The 18868-nt window shown below is 41.4% G+C and overlaps 1 protein-coding gene across 5 annotated transcripts in view; it reads right to left on the minus strand.

Annotated features, from left to right (window-relative positions):
* LOC128309411 (FMRFamide receptor-like) overlaps positions 1–18868 on the minus strand; it is a 68306-nt gene that overhangs the window by 25275 nt on the left and 24163 nt on the right. For all 5 annotated transcript variants that reach the window (XM_053045787.1, XM_053045788.1, XM_053045790.1 and 2 more), the window contains exon 3: positions 8734–8798. The gene's annotated coding sequence lies outside the window, so the exon portion shown is untranslated. The remainder of the gene's footprint in view (positions 1–8733; positions 8799–18868) is intronic.

Genomic DNA, 18868 nt, shown 5'->3' on the forward strand with positions numbered 1-18868 from the left:
TTACGGCACATCACAGTCGATCGATTTTGCTCTTATTTTTAGATGTTTCTTTCTATCACCGTAATACATTCTTTGTTTGAAGCTAGTGCCGTCCCACTGCGTGTCACCGAAACAAAATAACCTTTCACTGTCACAAAGGGTCCAGTTCGCAGGAAATTCATGTGAACTGCCCTGCGATGAATCGTAACGGTGTTTGCCTTTTTTATTTCGCCTAATGCTGTGTACGAAACACGTTGCGTCCCAAATGTCACCTAAACCGATACCTAATGTACATTAGATCTTGTGCCGAAAGGCAACATCAATGACAACGGAGTAAAAACAATAATAACACGGAAAAAAGGCACACTGCCCGAGCGAGCTTGCGTGTGTGTTGGTTCATTCCTACGGCTTTGGTCGATGATAATGTTGAAGAGTTGCCGAAAAACGAATTCGCCAAGGACAAAATCATTCGCCTATGGTGAATATTTTAGTGATCGTTTCTCTAACTGGATGGCAATAAGCGTAGGGTTGGATAGTGTTGATCAGAAGCTTCGACCAGACGATAATAATGACCAGTTAAAGGGGGCGAGAGGTTTCGTTTATGTTTGGATGTGGAAGAAAACATCCCGAAACCATGTACCATCATGCATCGCGCAAATCCCTTTTTGTGGTTGTAAACGGTTGCGTGTGTTGTTCGGTTTGGCATGTGTTTTTTGTTGATGGATTGATTGATTCACTGGCTCGTGGCTTATTTTAACAAAGAGATTGTCAGAAAATGTTTGAGGACGAATCTGTCAATTTCAATTCAGTTTTTCTTATAACATAGGAGTTTATGATGTAGAAAAGCTTTATGTTAAGAAAGTAACAATCTTCAGTCACTCTCAGTTTTGATTATAGAAGTACGTAACGTTGTTATTTTAACCGCCAATTCTAACAACAAAATCAAATTATCGTTGTTGGAGGCATTTCGGATTTTTTCTTGGTATAATACGGATATACGGCCTGGCCGTTCTAACGAAAATAATAATAATAATAATAATAATAATAATAATAATAATAATAATAATATAAAATAATGTCCAACAATTATACTGCTGGTTTCAATATAAGTTCCATTCATTATAATTACTTGCTAAATATTTCTTGTGCATACCACAATCAAGTTATTTGTAGACGGATAGTGCTTTGGTACGCCATATCTACAGTCTTCACATATTTGAAAACATTGTAGACTATTAGGCTTAAACATAAATAAAGCAAGTTGATAGCACTGATATGGAAACATTCGTCATTGATGATGGTCACTAATTTAGTTTTGTCTGATTGATTTGGCACTTTGCTTAAGTCGTTCTAGTGTTATATTCAGCTTTTTATTAATTACTTATCCTATAAAAACGATAGTTTATTTTTCCAGCAGAACAATTTAGACCGGCCCACATCAAACAATAGACCATAGTGCAATTTCAATAACTAATATAGCAATCGATCGTACCGCGACCGATCAGTACGATACCAGCGACACATATCTAGCAAGCACAGCGATTGATCGCATCGTTGACAACAGGTGACATATTTTCAGCGTGCGTAGCTGCAAATAATAATAATAAATAATAAGTCGCTTAATAAATATTTAATCCGCGAAGTTATTCTATATTTCATTGCATATTACATATTTTATATTACAAATAAAAAATGAAAAAAAAATTCAATATATAACAGTTGATTATTAGAAAAAAAAGCGGCATCCAATCAGTGCGGCATCTTAAACGAAACAATCTTAAAGTAATAAATCACTGAAAATAATTTTTATCTCAATATGGCCAATCGTTTTTTCTTTTGATGACCTATGAAACGAAAAAGCTGCAGAATTGGTCATTATTAATTGATTACTGTTTTACGCTTTGTTCATAAAAATGCTCTTAATGATAACATATTTTACTGATGAATAAAACAAAACAAAGGGAAGGAGCAAGCGAGATTGAGTGAATATTAATTTTAAAATAACATTCATCGCTTACTGAAGGTCCGCTGCAAAGTCGTAAAAGCGAATTTTGGCTAATTTTATGCTAGCCCTGGCAAATCGCGAACGTTGGGCCCCATGGCATTAGAGGCAGCGATGGTCAAATATTTTACAAGCGATAAATCGAATCAACTCTACCGGCTACGCTTTAGCACGATTTAGCATGACGAGCATGATGCCACGGCATCGGGGACTGTACGAGTGAGGTGCATCAAATAAAAACGAACAAAAATAGTCAAAAAACAAAAAACAAAAAAACGGGAAAATCTGTACCACAACTTCGGGCTGATTGATGGGAAGATGATTTATTGAGTTTCGCTCGCAGCACTACTTGCTCGAGCGCTGGCAACAACACAGCGCAATCCGCAACTGGCGGATAGGAGATTACGATTGATTGCATTTCTTATGGGATTTTCGGACGCTCTTATACCGGACCGGTTCCGGAGTTGCCGGGATTTTCGGGGATGAAAGGGAGCACACAGCAAAAACAACGGGAAAGGGCTGTATTCAGCTATTGATTCGCCGGGAAGGATTCTTCATTGTTTGAGTTGTTTATTTATGGGGTGTGTGTGAGTGTTTGTGTGATTGGAAGGTGGGCAATGGGTCGCTTCCAAAGACTAAACGCGGCGGCGTTAGTAATGAATGTGAAGAGAAGACTCGGGTGTCTAAAAATGCCATTCCTTGCGTACGGGCTCGTGATCGGCACTCGGGCCAATGAAGGATTAGCTTGGCATTTCGGCACCGTCAAACAAAACGCATTTCTTCGTGTACTACCTTCCACCACCAACGCCCCGGCTGCTGGAGAATGCGTGCAGACAGACGAGATGGACGTCGGCGAGAGGCAAATCCAATTCCGTGACCACATTCCGTACCTCACGTTGCGTTGTTCCGCACGGTCCACAACACCAAAGACAAATGGTGTTCCGGATGTGCCGCCAGTGTTGGGGAGCTTTTGCTTCACCGAGCACCCGATTGTCCGAGGCGGTGGCGATGCATGATGCGCAAACGGGAGTGTCAATTTTATTGGTATATCCGTGGCCGTGGAGCAGGAAATGGTGCCTTTTCGAAACAACCGGCGTCACCACAACGGGCCAATACGGGTATAGAGTGGAGTCTTTTCTTTTTGGTTTTGGTGTGTGTGTGCTTTTACGCTGCGCGAATCGCGTATGGGGAGCTTTTGTTGCTTTATTGGATTGCTTCGGGCGGCGGAGATTAGCTTCGTTGATGGTATTTCTTTTAGGTTCGTATGTCTTTATTGTTGTCTGTACAGTGGTAGGTACCGCAGAGAAGCATTCAGTCACACAAAAGCGTCCTGCACCCCCACTGTTCGGTACATGTAGCGAGACTGAAGGCATGAATTATCCTGTCGCCTCGTAACATTGGTTGCGTTCGAGCGAACTGCGAACGAATTGAAATGATTGAACCAATTTATGTACCAAGGTGCTGCACCCTTGCTCCGGGTACCTGAGCACCGAAGGTTCGGGTTCGGGTTAAAGTGAGCCACACACTGCACGGAAATATCCATTTCCCATCGGTTTGCATTGGCGAGCGGAACGGCACAAATCCGGTCAACTGTGATTGTTTTTTTTTTGTGCGGTGTTACACAAACTTCTAGCACCCCGGATATCGAGAGCTAACGGTTGATGTAGGTTGTTTCCGGGCATGGACCACCGTCCGATTGTTGCCATTGCTTACCATTGTGCAGGGGAGCAACGAAGTGGTCCATTAAAATCGGAAACAATTTGCATTCGTTTGCATACCGTAGTACTACGTGCACGTTATGAAAAAAAGGTTCTACAGAAGCGAATTCTTCGTTTATGGAAAGGGTTTGCTGCTGGTTGGCCGTATGAAAATTGAACCATTGAGTTATTTATGGCACGCAAATGACCAAGGTAGTAAAATTCGTACCCGTACTGCGAACTCATCGTAAAGCTTTGTGCCGTGTGAATTGTTTTCTTTAATTTATGTACCGATAACTGCGTGTCACGTCACGCAGTCATGGCTTTTTCGCTTTACTATTGTGATACACTATCGGGACTGATTGAGCTTAAAGGTGTTGTTCTGGGTGTCTCGTGTGGGTGCTACAAACTCCAATCATACAGCCAATTGTTGGAACAATTCGATTTCGGTACGAGCCTTTAACAAGCTCATTATCATGCGACATAACTCAGGCACGAATTATGATTCACCAGGCGGTAATTAATTATTCCGACGCACCGACCAACGCAATCATTGGTGCTTGCTATCTTACTACAATCCCAAACACACATCGAACTATTAGTATATTTACATAACATCAGATATGGCTAGTGCATGACAACATGATTTATCGATAACACCAACTTACGTTCAATTGGTACGTACATTTGTAAAACCCATCCATTCTGACGTGAAGTCAAAAAGTCTAGAGTAAATCAATGTTATATCAATTGAAATGAACAAAGCTCTTTGGTTATTTAACTCTGAACCGATGATAAAATGTATTACATTAAATAATTGTAGTCATATTTAGTAGATTTGATGCTTTTTTCAGATAGGTGAGATATTACCACATGTGCAATAAATGTGAATTTTTCTGATTTTTATTTAAAAATTGTATGTTATTCCTATTGGATGTATCATAACGTTCCATTGAATCATAAAAATGTATAAAAAAAGCGTACATCAACGCACATCCAATTATTTGATTTATATTCATGTACCAAGCATAAAAGCCGGTTCCTTTTTTTTTTGTTTTGGTTAGATTTATCTAATCTAATTCCTTCTGTTTCATCGTGATCAATGTATCATTCCTAAACCATAACTGCTTCTTTTTTGTGTGCTTATTGCTGTATTGCATTTTTAATGGCTGCGTAGCGTGAAAGTTGAGAACATTTGTATACCCAATAATTGAACTTGCTGATGCATGTTGTAGACACGTGTGAGTGAGGAACAACTGTGTTAAACATGATAAAAACTCGTTTAGTATGTGCGCGTTGAATACTATGTGTTTCAGTGCGGTTTGAAGCATTCGTTTTATGCCGTTATTCTCTTGCTTTATTCACAACCTCCATTTATAGGCACGGTAGTGCATCAAATATTTGACCAATACCCATTAAACGTTGTATGACAGGCTAAACCAGCACTAGCCTAGCGTGATGGCATAAATGAGTGTTTTAGAAGTGCGCTGTCCCAAATTTTCGTGCATAAAACTGCTTCTTGCGGGTGGGTAATGTATGGTGAGCGTGGTGGAAACGAGGAACATATATAGATCATCCTTCTAGTTTTAGTTTGAAGGTGATGGATCCACCATCGGGGCCATTACCGTGTGGGAACCAGCTCATCAGCGGCATAGCAAATAGAGTCACTATTAATATACCACGGATCGGTCTGCTCATGTCATGTTTTGCCACTAGCGCGATGGGTAGGGAGTTCGAATTACAGCGAATGGAGCGTTTGCCGCCCTAGACGATTAGTTTCAGAATGGCCCTGGCGGTGATGAACCGCCATGCTCGGCTAACACAATTCCCTGTCCGTTGCTGCACAACGGTACACGGTACTATTTGATGCACTTGCGATGTGCGATGTTTCACCGAAAGGAACACGCATCTCATCCGATGAGTGCAACTACCGGCAAGCATTTGGTGGGAAATTGGGGAGCAGTGGGGATAGATAAATATTTGTCGCACCGGAAAATAACACATTATCGAGGGATTAATTATCGGTGGAGGCGCCCAGTACTTTGTGATTGTACTAAAATCTGTACTAAAATCATTATGTGTGTACCTATAATGGGCAGCGCGTTAAAAATACTGTGTGTGTGTGTGAAAGAGAGAGAGAGAGAGAGAGAGAGAGAGAGAGAGAGAGAGTGAGAGAGAGCGCGCGTTAGAGCGTGTGGAAAAAATGTTAAGCGATATTAAAATAAAATATAATCATTCTACGTGATATTTTGTGCTATTTGCATAAGCTTGTTTACTCTAAATCTGAAGCGTTTCCATTATCTTTCCATTTACAACTTCGCGATTGCTTGCGGTTTTGTATTTCATTTCACTGTCCTACACAAACAAAGTAATTTTAAAGTTTCCAGTGCAGGAGTTTGTAAGTCCGCTGTGTACACACCATGGGGAACGGTTTTGAGTTATGCAGTCTCGACGCAAATTGAAAAGGTACAATTAACAACAAACCATAGGGCATAGGAAAACCGGTATAATCCAACCGCAGACGGAAAATTTACTGCGATAGCCAAACCATGCTGTCCGTCTGATTGCCAGACACTCCGCAGAGGAATTTCTTGCTAGTTTCCGTACGGCATCTTTCCAATATATACTTGGGTCTATCGTAAATAAAAGTTTCCCGAGCAGAAGTTTGCTTTTAATTTGCCCTGTTCGCAAAGAGTTGCGGAAGAAAACAATCCCACCGAAGGTCGAATTCGGAAATGGAAAAAAATATACACTAACCAGACGGGTACGATGAGCTATGCGAAGAAGCTACAAACTATTGTAGTTTTGAAGCAGCGTGTAGAGCTAGGAAACAGAACCTAACCCAGACCGTGTACCGTGAACCTAATCAGTGGCAAACAGCCAACGGAAGCCGTGATGATCATTTAATTAACGAAAGTGAACGCGGCAAACAATGCTGCACGGGTCTGAAGCATTCGGAATCCGAACCATGCACAATTTCACAACAACAAAGCGTACAGGGCTAGTGAAAGAGCTTGCAAAACTGGACTATTGTTTGAAGGTCTTTTCTGTTTTCGCCTGCCCGTTGTGTGGGGGATTGATGTTTGGTATGCGCTAGACAAAGGGATTTATCAGTGAAATTTAACCACTTCCTGCTGCGGAAACACAAAAACGCAAAAAAAAAGTTATGTTTATTCAGCAGGCGCTAAAAGGAGTGGCCTTATTAACTGACCGTTCGATGTAAACTGACGAGAAAGTGAGAGAGAGGGAGATAGAAGGGAGAAAAGTTTTCTCCAGTGCGCTTGAAATCAAGCAACTAAGAAACAAAGAAATGGCTTTACCCAGAATGGTGCGTGCTGAAACATGAAAGATTGCAGAAAAGCTTCATAGCTTTAAATAAAACAAACAAAAAAACTAACTTACAAACAAACACGCCATCATCAAGCACGCGCTCCCTCAATGGAGACGCCTGGTGGCTTGTGAAAAGCGAGCAAATAAAGAACAAAAAAACATCATAATCTCTTCATCTTATTCGGGAGTAATTTCGTGCGACGTACTACGGTGACAACGCGCCGTAAAAGTAGAACTAAAACACACACACACGCGCGCACAAACACACGCACATCCGCAAAACGTCAATGTTGCTCGCTGGATCACGCTGTTACGGTGTGTGTTGCCGCACGGCTTGGATGAATTCCGTGCAAGCAAATGGGGACTGCGTTTTGCTGTCAAGCTATTCCTTTCCATGAGCAGACGAGCTTGGGTTTAGGTTTGTTTGGTTTTTTTTTTTTTGTTTGTTTGTTTCGCAGCGAGAATGTTCGGGACGGAAGTACATTATTATAATTTTTCGGTTTTAATTCCTACGCTCCAGCACACGCCTTGGCGCAATATTCCATTTCTTACTAATGGACTAGCTTAGTTTCGCCCGCTTCGCTTTCACTGCCGCTTCGCTGTGGTGGGGTAGGACACAAAAAAAGATTGGTGGCCCATCCTTTCTAATGATTACGTTCCAGTGCGCAACCGAGTTTTGTGCTGCTATTACTGCAACACTTTCCAGTAGTACCTTCATATGCTGTTTATTTTTTTGTAGCATCCTGCAGAACCGTCTGCTGTGGTGTTGAGTTGCGTGTAGGCGAGTGTAAAAAAAAGGCTCAGGTTGCGTGAAACACTTTCTAATCCGGTATGATTTGATAGGCTTGGCATTCGCTAGTACCAGCGCCCAAACATTTCAAAATGAAGCAAAAAATAGCTGGGATGGGATGGAAAAGGTACACCCAACCCAAAGCTACTAGTATTTGGTGAAGGAAATTAAATTAAACTCAACATTTCCAAATTGTTCATGTAAATGAGTAATTTTCGTAAGCTACGGAATGATTTATAATCAACTGCTTTTTTGTCGGAATTATTTTTCCTGTACAAAATTGTGTGAGTCGTGAACAGTTGCAGAACCGTTAGATATTTGCGCATACCAAACCTATGCAGTTCTTAATTCTCAACATTGCAGAGCAAATAAAGCTTGCTAGTTTTGCCAGTAATAAGCAACATTTTGACAACAATTTTTGACAATTTTAATATCAAATCAAATGCATGAAAATTAAACTTTTATTAAACAATTATTAACTCTTTAAATGTTTTTTTTTGTAGTAAAACTTTAAAAAATGGAACATTAAAAAACATTTCAACATTAAATATCATCCGCTTAATGTCCAGCGCATTTGATTTCGTGGAAAAAGTAATTTATTAAATTGCTGCTCTGTCAGTAACATGGCCAGGTGATAAAAAAATATCTCTAACTGGCAAAAATGCATTTCTACTTGCATGAACTTTTTTGTTTTATTTTCACATAATTGTATTGTATTGTAATTGACACATTGTACAATCACTAGTGCATTCCCTTTCTACCTGTACAACTCGTGCATGAATTTAGCAAGTAATTGTGCTTGTACTTAACAAAACATGGTCTCCACATTTATGTAAACTGTTTTACAATATTTTTGTAGCGAATTGAAAGAAAATGCAATGTGCTATACTACACTTGATTATGCTAGTATCGTTTTTCCCATTCGCGTTACTCACCTACAAATTGCACGTGGTTCACAATTACATCAGGAGGCAGCCGCATGCGAACAGGTTCTCCGTACCTGAAAATAAAAAGAAAACACATCGTACGGTAAAGATAGGTTGCCTGCAATGATGGCACGATATTGTGCGTCGTTAAAATTCATGGTATGATAAATTTGCCGTTTCCGCACAGCCCGTTAAAGGAACGCTCCGTAGAGCTGATGATTTCGAGAAAGATAAATTTCAAATAGCACTCGTAAAACATTCGCAGAATTTTACATGTTTGAAAATTAGATTTCTAGTACAGATTAGGGAATATTTGCAAAATAGGATGGTCTTATAGGAACGTACGGTTCCTATACGCGTACAGGCTGAATACGCTGTAGGTTCGAATACTACCTTCTTAGTATGTAAAACCTAATTAACTAGCACGTGCCATGAAGCCAATGTAAAGAGCCGCCCAATGTCGTCTCATCAAATAAAGTAAGTGATTTATTTTTATTCATTTAAAAGTTAAAAGTGATTTTAAAGTTAAAATGTTTTAAAACGTATTGTTTGTACAATGCATTTGTATTAGCACGTGTACACATCATTTCTTTATAAGTGTAAGAATTTCCCTTAACAATACCGATTCGACATCATATGAAATATTCATTGAACTGAAGTAATGTCTAGTGACAATTTTGGAAAAAGCTTTTCTTTACCAAATTGAAATTAATTTGAAATATTTGATCGATTTCTTTAAAGCTCCATACCGTGATAGCACCAAACCAAAGCGGGAAGTACCGCATCGCAATGATATTATCACATTTTCACCGCGAGTGCAAAAATGAATTGATGGAAGCAATATAAATGAATCAAATTAAGCTTTCATTTCACCATCGGAGGTAGTGTTTTGCGAAATTGATTTCCCATCGAATAAACCGCTCTGCGGTACGTTGCCAACACTATTACGTTCAATAAATTTGTGAAATTTTGCAGCTCCCAACGCTATCTATGCACCGTCAACGTGTATTCTTTTCTTCTCACCAATGCTGGTTCAATTGGACGGGCCAGCAATGTCACCTGAAATTTAGCGCTTTTCCCGTTTTTCCCATCCCACCTTAATAGCTTCACAGTAGCGCCATCCAACGGGTATGGCCGGTGAAGAAAAAGGGTAAAGGAAATGAGTCATCATAAAGAAGCGATATTTATGGTTCCTCGAAAGGCGAGCGATGGACGAGCGTTGAATGGTATCAACCCGGGTGCAGGCAAATACTGTAAAAGTTAACCCCTCACTCAGCAGCAAGCGCTGGAACGCGTTGCGAATCACATAAAATGTACACTTTAAAGCCAGCCGGCTTCGGAAATGCTTCCGAAACCCCGGGTTGTAACACGCTTGGGTGTAGCGTATCATTTCGGCAACCGGGCCGCGTCGGAGCCTCTGCAGCCACTACCAGCATATGGACGGACCCCGCGAAACGGATGCTTTGAAGTGTGGCGCTGAAAGTTCACATCCGTTCCGGACAGTGTGGCAAGGTGGTGGTGCCTCAAACGTACAAAAGCGCTCGGTCATATCTGTTCTGCTAATGTTGAAATATATATCCACCCGGAACGGGTCCCCATTTTCCCTAGTTTTGTTAAGGTTTTCACCAGAAAAACGGCACTCCGCGTGTACATCAACCGTAAGCTTTTGCGCAACCCGTTCGTAAAAGGAGCGGGTTTGTGCGTCATCGAGTGCGCTTCGAAACATGCCACTGGAATGCTTCGTATGCCAGTGTGATTCCTCAAAACGGTCTAACTATTGTACGGGTATGGGAGGTTGCGAGTAACAAAGGAAGAGAAAGAGGGTTTGCAATCCTATGCTACCATTTTTCAAAACATAATTCGCATAGTCCCACGTTCCCAACAAAGGGGTGGATCCAAACTCCGTGAACGAGCGCACAAAAAGTGTCTGCTTCCGGTGGGAATGCATCTATTGCATCCACTGAACGGTCGTACAACGACCGACGAACCGACGAAGAAATGAATTGAGTGGTTTTTGTGGGATTGGTTGGTGCGTTGGAAAAGCAAAAAAAAAAAAAGCAACCGCCTACTTAACCGTGTAAAACAATTGTTAAATTGAAAACGGGAAGAATACAAAAAAAACGGGAACAATCAGGCAAAAAGTGTAAGGCATGCAACGATAAAGCGGTGAGCAAGCTTTCGTTTGCATGTCCGATTAAATGCAGCGAGAAAAAAGAAGCAAAGCCTTAATTGAAGCGTCAATGGGTATTAAGCACATCTCGAGAACGGCATTGTTTCTTATGTGTAGCATTTATCAACTGTAAACGGTTCGGCACACAACCCTTGAATGGAACGGCCTGTTAAATATTTGTTTCCTTTTATCAGCGCCGTGAGATATGGGTTGATGTCATTCGTAAAGTTTCTTCGTCATTCGAAACGTTTCTTCAAATTGTAATATTATTTACCGTAAAATAAAACATTGTTTCTTAGGAAGACCACTGCCATAAAGGTGAAAAGGTGTGCAATTGTAATCGTAATAGTAAAATATATTTATTATTAATTTTAAATTATAATTAATTAATTATAAATTAATTATAATGCTTATATATTTAACAGTATCCTTTATTTACATGATTGCTATGGACCTCTGTTAAACGTTAACTATCTTTTGCATGGTGGTAATACACGTTCTAGGCTCATTTGCTTTCGCTTGTTTGCTAGCTTTTCGCTGTTAGAATAGTGGAAATGCACGGAAAAATGCATCACCGCGTAATCTAAGCTTCACCAACCCACCGAAACCGAAAGCTTCCATCTGCTTCGAGTGCAAGCAAACAATTTCACACGATCGGCTTTGATCTTTTCCATGCAGCTCAAGCCCTGCTCGCTGACGATTAGCTGTGGAGAAGAAACATAAAATCTGCCACTGCATCACATTTGTTCATGCTCGTTTTGCAGGAACTTTTACTTTGCCATTGCTGCGTTTTTTACGTTAATAATTCGTAATCTACGCCATGTTGTAAAGTGGCACAGGAAAAATGGTGAAAGTTGGTGCGATTGTTCAATTGTGACCTTTCCATTCGCTTTCCATCTCTCGTACCCTGTTATCGCCTAGCTCCATCTCTTCCTTCAACAAATAGTACGCAGAGAAATCACATTTCATCCACTTCGTAGGCACGCTAATGGTTCTCGGATGCTTTTCTTTCGCTCTTCGCTGAGCGGAAAAATATAATCCTTATCGTATGCCCTCGCGCCTTGTGGAAGTATCAAGGCAAGGCAAAAAAAAAAATATGAAGAGATAACCACGACAAAAGGACAATCTCCAACGAGAACTCAAATGGAAATATACGGAAAGGCTTCCACCGGCGCTCAAACGCACACACCGAAAGAACGCAAGCTCACCCATAAAAGAAATATTAAATTTTATAAGATTGACATTGATGTGTCCTTTTTCCCCGTTTGGTGTTTGCCCCACACGGCATGGCGTCACTGTATCGTGCGAAAGTTGAACATCGCACACTTCAACTTCACCGTCACCGGCGACGATTTCGTCGAAGCAAGACTTAAAACAGCCGCTCTCGCTGAGCGCCACGGGTTCGATCCCTCACAACAAGAGGATCCTTCGCTGAAGTGTCTGATAAGGTTTGAGTGCTGCTTTGCTTAAGGAGGCAAAGAAAGGACTCTTATCTGACGCTAAGGAAATCGTATAACTTAAACCTGATATGTGTGCGTGTTTTTTGTTAAGAAGCATCAGATCACCTGGAACTCGATTGGTTTGAAGAATTAGTTCTGTTCCGATCCGGGCAAAGGTTGAACCAATCTTATCGCGATAATCTAGAAGCCACCTTATGGCCTCGTTTGCTTCATTAGCAGTTATGAGCAGCGTGTTTTATTTCCTTCTGCCTTGTAAAAGGTTTACTGCAACAGGAATTAGGTTGGTCTTGTTATCACCCAAGGTCAATCGTTAAAGGGTAAGTCCATGGGCCTCAAAAAGTAGGAAACGTAGGACTTCATTTTCCCTTTGTTGGTCAAATAATATATGCATCCCTTTCCAGTTGTCCATGGTCCTTTAAAAAGGTTCGTGCAAAGTGAATAGCCTTGTTAACACGAGTAAAAGTTCATCTATTGTCAGCGCTGCGTTGGTGTAAAATGTTCCCAGCAATCCTACGAAGAACCATTGGGGGAACCGATTATGGAGGTATCCTTTTTATCTACCGAACCCATTCCAGTTAGGTTAAATTGATTGGCAAACGAGTGAAAGAGGGATCGTAATCGGATACGGACACCTGGGGAGCGAATTGGGATTTTTAATATCCGACAGTCTGCTCGATACGGCCTGGCCATTCCAACGAACTCCCAATAACCCAACGAACCGTTTCTATAAAATAATAACATAATCACAATTGCGCTTTATTTACAATTTATTTTTTAACGTCCATTTGTTGATCTTTGCAAGTACGTTTACCAACCACTTGCACCTTTCAAGTTCTGCTTTCCAGCAGCAAAACATTGCCCACTTTTCGTGTGAAACCTTTCAAAGAAGTTCCCATCTCAGGTTGATCAAATTACATTTCCTAGATGGATGGGCAGATGTTTATTTGGGGACACCACCATGGCTTTTAAAGAAAACCATGCGGTTAGGATGAAAAAATGGATGTTTTCTTCCCTTTTCATCGCCTAAAAACATCTTTCCCAAAAGAAAAAAACTTTCAAGGAAAACACATCCCGAAGGATAAAAGATGGAGTGGAGTTGCTACTTCGGGCATTTTAACGCGTCTGTACGTGATCACTGAACCTCGCAGAAAAGGTCGCTGAAAGTGTCTTAAAAAAAATGTTGAAAAACTCCATTTTTACTCCACAAAGGTCATCTGCGGTGATAAGAAATCACAGCGAGGAGAAGCTGCCGGGATGTGAAATCGTAAGCAAAACTCACATCCATTGATGCCAGAGTGTGTACGTTTCGATGAATTTAGGAGGTTCTGCTTCTTAAGCTAACCTAATCCGGACGTAAGCCACGATTGCTTAGAATTGGCTACATATCCTCCCGGGTGGGAGTTTGCTGACGAGTAGAAACCATCCAATGCCAATGACACAAAAAGAACGCCTACGAAAACGGAACCAATTGCATACTCCACTATTGAAAGTTACGGAGCTAAGTTTCCATTTCGATTGTCTGGGCAGTTCCCTAAACGCGGGGGGTAGGGCTAGAAGGCTACGAGGTAAATAAAAAAAAAAGCCCAGATCGTCCTTTCGTGGTGTGGGGTAATCCTTTCATAAAAAGCCACAATTGATGATTATTGTCCAGTGGAGTGGAAGCTCGGCGGACGTGTGGGAAACCACACCGGTGAGGATCAATTTCATGCTGACAAGGCCAATTTGTTACAGCGTGGATTGGGGGAAACTCGAAGCAAAGAGGTGTAGCCTGTTTTACCTGTTTATTTACCTGCTCGCTCCAAAGCGAACATTTATTTACCTTTCCCGGTGGGGGGAGGGTATCATTTGAAAAGTACCCAAAGTAATGCTCGGGCAAATAGATTTTACTTGTCCGCCGACAGCGCCATCTAGCGTCAATTTTATTAAGAGTTTTATTTGATACTTCTAGTGGCATTGTCTGGAGTGAGATTGTGCGTTTGTTAATATTTTTAATACAAAATATACTAGGATTTTAGTGCCTAGAAGAGGGGGTGGGTTGTCCTTTTGCAGTAAAAACCCGAAACATTCCATTCTTAATATTATTTCATCCAGCAGTAATGTGCGCAATAAATCATTCTGCTTTATTCATTATCACGCACAGGGATGAATTTCTTTGACATTCTGAAAGGAATGCATTTTGGACGGAAGAAAAACGGTCTAAAGAAAGAGAACAAAAAAAAAACAAATTTCTCATACATATCACATAGACTCGGGCCGTCATCTAGACCAGCTGTGCACAGGCAAACGGCAGCCGGGGGTTCGGGTTCCGGATACGGTTCTAATAAAATGATCCAATAATTGTAGAAACCGGAGGACGATTGTGCAGATTGCTATCTACTGCACGTTCCCATGGACGGAAAATGGACCGAGCGCCATCTACCGGTCATCTGATCCGTTGACAACCCCAGCTGGAAACGATTTAACAGGTCTTTCCCCTGGAAAGTCCTGCCGGTTGGTTGGTAAAGCTGGCATTTTGTGAGTGCCGATGCCGGGGCTCATTTGTTTGACTTCCTGCTGTTCTTTATCTTAACTGCTGCTGGTAGTGTGACGGTGTCACACGCGCTACGGCAAACCCGTCTCAACCACTTCAGCACTCACACACACACACACGTGGACAGGGAAGCAGATTATGGAAATTCGTTTCGAAACGGTGTCACATGGGACAGATAAAGTGTTATAAGTGGATCTTCACGCCACCCGAAACCTGTGGCATATGTTTCTTCCATCCACCGTCATGTGCCCACACTCGGGATGTGCGTTACTCGGGCCAGCAACAACGCCAGCACGACGGTATGCATGCAGGGCGTTCGGATTAAATCAGGATTTCAAGCGAAGGAAAGAAAGCGATCCGTTTGGACGGTGCGTTCCGGTGCGAACGAGGGCAGCAAAGTTTGGGCAAGACATCGTCGCAAGGAATTGTTATTGGATTTGAAACCATTTGCTCGCTTTTCGGAAAACTGACTTTAGATCCGGAACTTCAGCAATGAAGAAGTTGAGCGTTTTTTTTTTGCCGTTTCCAGTTTTGGCGAAGGAAAGTTTCACGCGTATCCTTCTGGTTCCTAGTTCCACCGGGTTCACCAAAAATGGGAGATAGAAAGTTTATCTCTTTCCTGCAATCTGGCCGGGGGCCGGGGGTTGGAATGTGTGAAACCCTAATTCGTACAAGAAACTAACGAACGTTGGGCGAAGCGAAGTGAAAGGAAACTGTGTTGATAAAAGGCACGACGGCCGATGGTTCATCGGCTGGAAAGTTGTTTGTGCCAAATTTTGTTTGAATTGTTTTTATGGGTGCTTCCGTGCTTCCCGTGGTAGTAGGGCAAGCAATCACAACCGATTGGTGATGGGTTTTGGACTCGAAAAACCCGTCGCACGTTTGCCATTGCCTAACACCGATTAGCTTTGGGCGATTGTGTTTGGGTGTGGGGAGAGAGAGAGAGAGAGAGCACAAAATGTATCGAAAGCTGTTCTTCAATTCCTTCGGGGCAGGATCGGGTTGATGTCCAATTTTTTCATTCTCATTAAAAAGATGGTATTTTAGGACTGTAATTGTAATTTCTTCACGTCACACGAACCGTTCGCAAGGGGTTCTTTGCAAAAGGGAACAACAGCTTGAAGGAAATGGCTTTCCGGGTATATGGGTTATGATCGATGTCGATCCGGCCGGTGGATGGGAAACTACCCCGTATCGGGTCATCAAATCAACAAAACTTCCATTGGAAAATAGCATTTACCACGCCATGCCGGGAACCCGCCACAGGAAGCTTTCCCATTCAAGGCCATCCCGTGACGAAGTGAATTGTTTTTTTTATGCTTCTTTTTACCGCTTCACGTTGCATGGAATCGTTTTTTGAATGCACACGTGGCCTGTACCTGCCTGTTGGGGCGACCGGAGGGCGAACGGTTGCTGAATTGCATTAGGCGAACGTTCGACCCATCGGGAGCTTGTTTGAGGTTTAGTTGCTATTTTCCGCCACTGGCACAATATGCAATCAAATTTAAAGTTTTTCGGTTGTTTGATGATGCAATCGCAAATAATCGTACATAGCGTGAGAGGGTTGGTTTTGGGACAGCGAAGATAATGCAAGATTACGATCCATAGTTCAATTCAATAATTTGTATGTTATCTATCCCACTGTGCACAAAGTTTGTGGAATCAAAGGACTTGTTTTCACACAAAGGACAACCAGAGTCTGTCTAGCTTTCTGTTCCATGATGGAATGGCAAGCATGCAAATAGTTCATAATCAATATGCATTTTTTGATTGGTGTGGCAAATTACAGCAATTAATTTCTAAAGTACAATTATTGCACAGTACGTTAGTAATTAATTTCGGAAAAATAATATCGCCTCTTTATTTACACCTCATTAAGCTTTTCCGGGTGGAATTTAAGGGTCATTAATCATCAAAATCCACGTAAAACCAGTAGCAAGCGTTTAATTGGGGCTGCGTTTTTATTGTTTGCCAACTTCTTCACATTCCATTCACAGATGTAATGCTTGCTCAAACAACTCGAATGCCCCGAAGCGTCGAGATGCATCAAACAAAGGGTGCGAAATCTGATCTGCTTGCAATGTACAAACAAACAGATAGACCCTTACGTTGCCATCGATTCGCAAATAATAATGGTAACATTAATTACGCTTCTGTGCGCCCGATGCGTGATCGAATGTTTGATTTTTATAATCGGAAATGAGCCCGGCAATGCCATGCACCTGTGCACCGCAAGTTGGATACAATTTTCGTGCTGTGTAACACATCAAACGCAGCTGCTATCCGGCTTGCAAACATAATTATTAAACGATCGTTATTAAATTGAAAGAATTTTGTCATGCCGTTTTGGTTGCGTTTGTTTCCTTCTTCTAACTCTTGTGAACAGTGTGTTGTAGTTATAGGTAAACGTGTTTGCAAACATGTGCTGTATTCGGTTGTAAAATGCACAGTAGGAAATAGGTCCAACAGCGTCCGGATAATAAATCGATGTTTCTAATAAATATCTTGTAATTATTATTTTGTTACTTTATTATTATTATGAAAAATATATGTTTTATAATAATATAATAATAATAATATATATAATAATTAATAATAATATATGTTTTTCAAATAAAAATACGACAATGCAGCGTATAATAAGCGACCATAAACAATAATAGCAGAATAAGAACCATGTTAATTCATATATTCAAAATCAAAAATTTCTAAAAACACCAATCAAAAGTATAAATTTGAGGTCAAATCTCGGCTTAGTAGTTTAAGCAACAAAATTCGAAAGAAATCATGCGAATTACACAAGTTTAAATTTTAGCTGAAATAACCGTTTTGTCCATAAACGATGAAACAATCGTGAGATGTGTCCCTTTTGTTTTTTTTTGTCCGTATTGTCCCATCGCGCGGACGTCAGCTGGCGTTGCGGTAGCTTCGGACACATTTCCGGAAACCATGCACAGTTCATTGACTATGCACCCAGCTGATCGGTGAACCACGCTCCAAACAGCGATATGAATTTTCATCCCACGCCGAAGGGCTCCGGCAACGATGGAAAAGTTCGATCCGGATGGAGCCGGGTTTGCCGAATCTGTTGCGTCCAACGCATAAATATTTTTCAATCTTTCCCAAAATGTTTTCGCGCTCTAGGTATGCGAGGGGGCTGCCTACAGCGATGGTGGACACGAATATACACACACACACGGGAATACGATCCTCCGTGATCCAATCATGAATCAATCTTTCGTGACCGTTAGCGGTGTTCCCGTATGTGTGAGCGTGTGTACGGTGCGGTTGTGGCTCAACGATTTCTGCATCAGCTTCCACGTCCGTACATGAGCCGGATGTTGGACAAGCGGCTGTAGCAAACTGTTTGTTGTGCAATTGGCAAACGGTACGGACAAATGATATTAAGTTTTCTGAACGATGCTTCTGCTGTCCGCGCTGTTGACGCGTAACGGGTCCATCGTCCATCACGGTGTTGCTGTCGGTGTACGGAAGGACCGAACCAGTGCGAAAGACAGTCCAAGTGTGTAAGAATTGACCGAAATTGGTAAATGAAATAATGCCATCCACTTGAGCCTGAACGTGCTATTGGCAGTGAAAGCAGGCATGGAAGAGAGATGTTGGGGTGTCGAATATTGTTGGCTTATGTTGAAGGTGCTAAAGAGTAGCTATTCGTTGCCTATCGTTTGCCGGTCTTTAGGGGCTGGTTTTGTGATTCGTTTAAGGGCACTGCAATAGAGATCTTCTAAGTGACGCATTCCTGCTCGTTTAGAGTCAATCATGTGGAATACTGTAATGAAGTTAGTGTTTGCGACACATTGAAGAAGATAGTACGGAGCACGTTACCAAACAACTCATATTTTGGGTGAAGAGACGAATTTGCTAGAATGCATCATATCTGTGTATAGCTTTAATGCAATTCGCATACTATCAGGACATGACCTATCCGACTACTGGCTAACCATAATGAAAATCAAACAAAAC

Source organism: Anopheles moucheti, chromosome 2 (assembly GCF_943734755.1).
Source record: "Anopheles moucheti chromosome 2, idAnoMoucSN_F20_07, whole genome shotgun sequence".
NCBI lineage: Eukaryota > Metazoa > Arthropoda > Insecta > Diptera > Culicidae > Anopheles > Anopheles moucheti.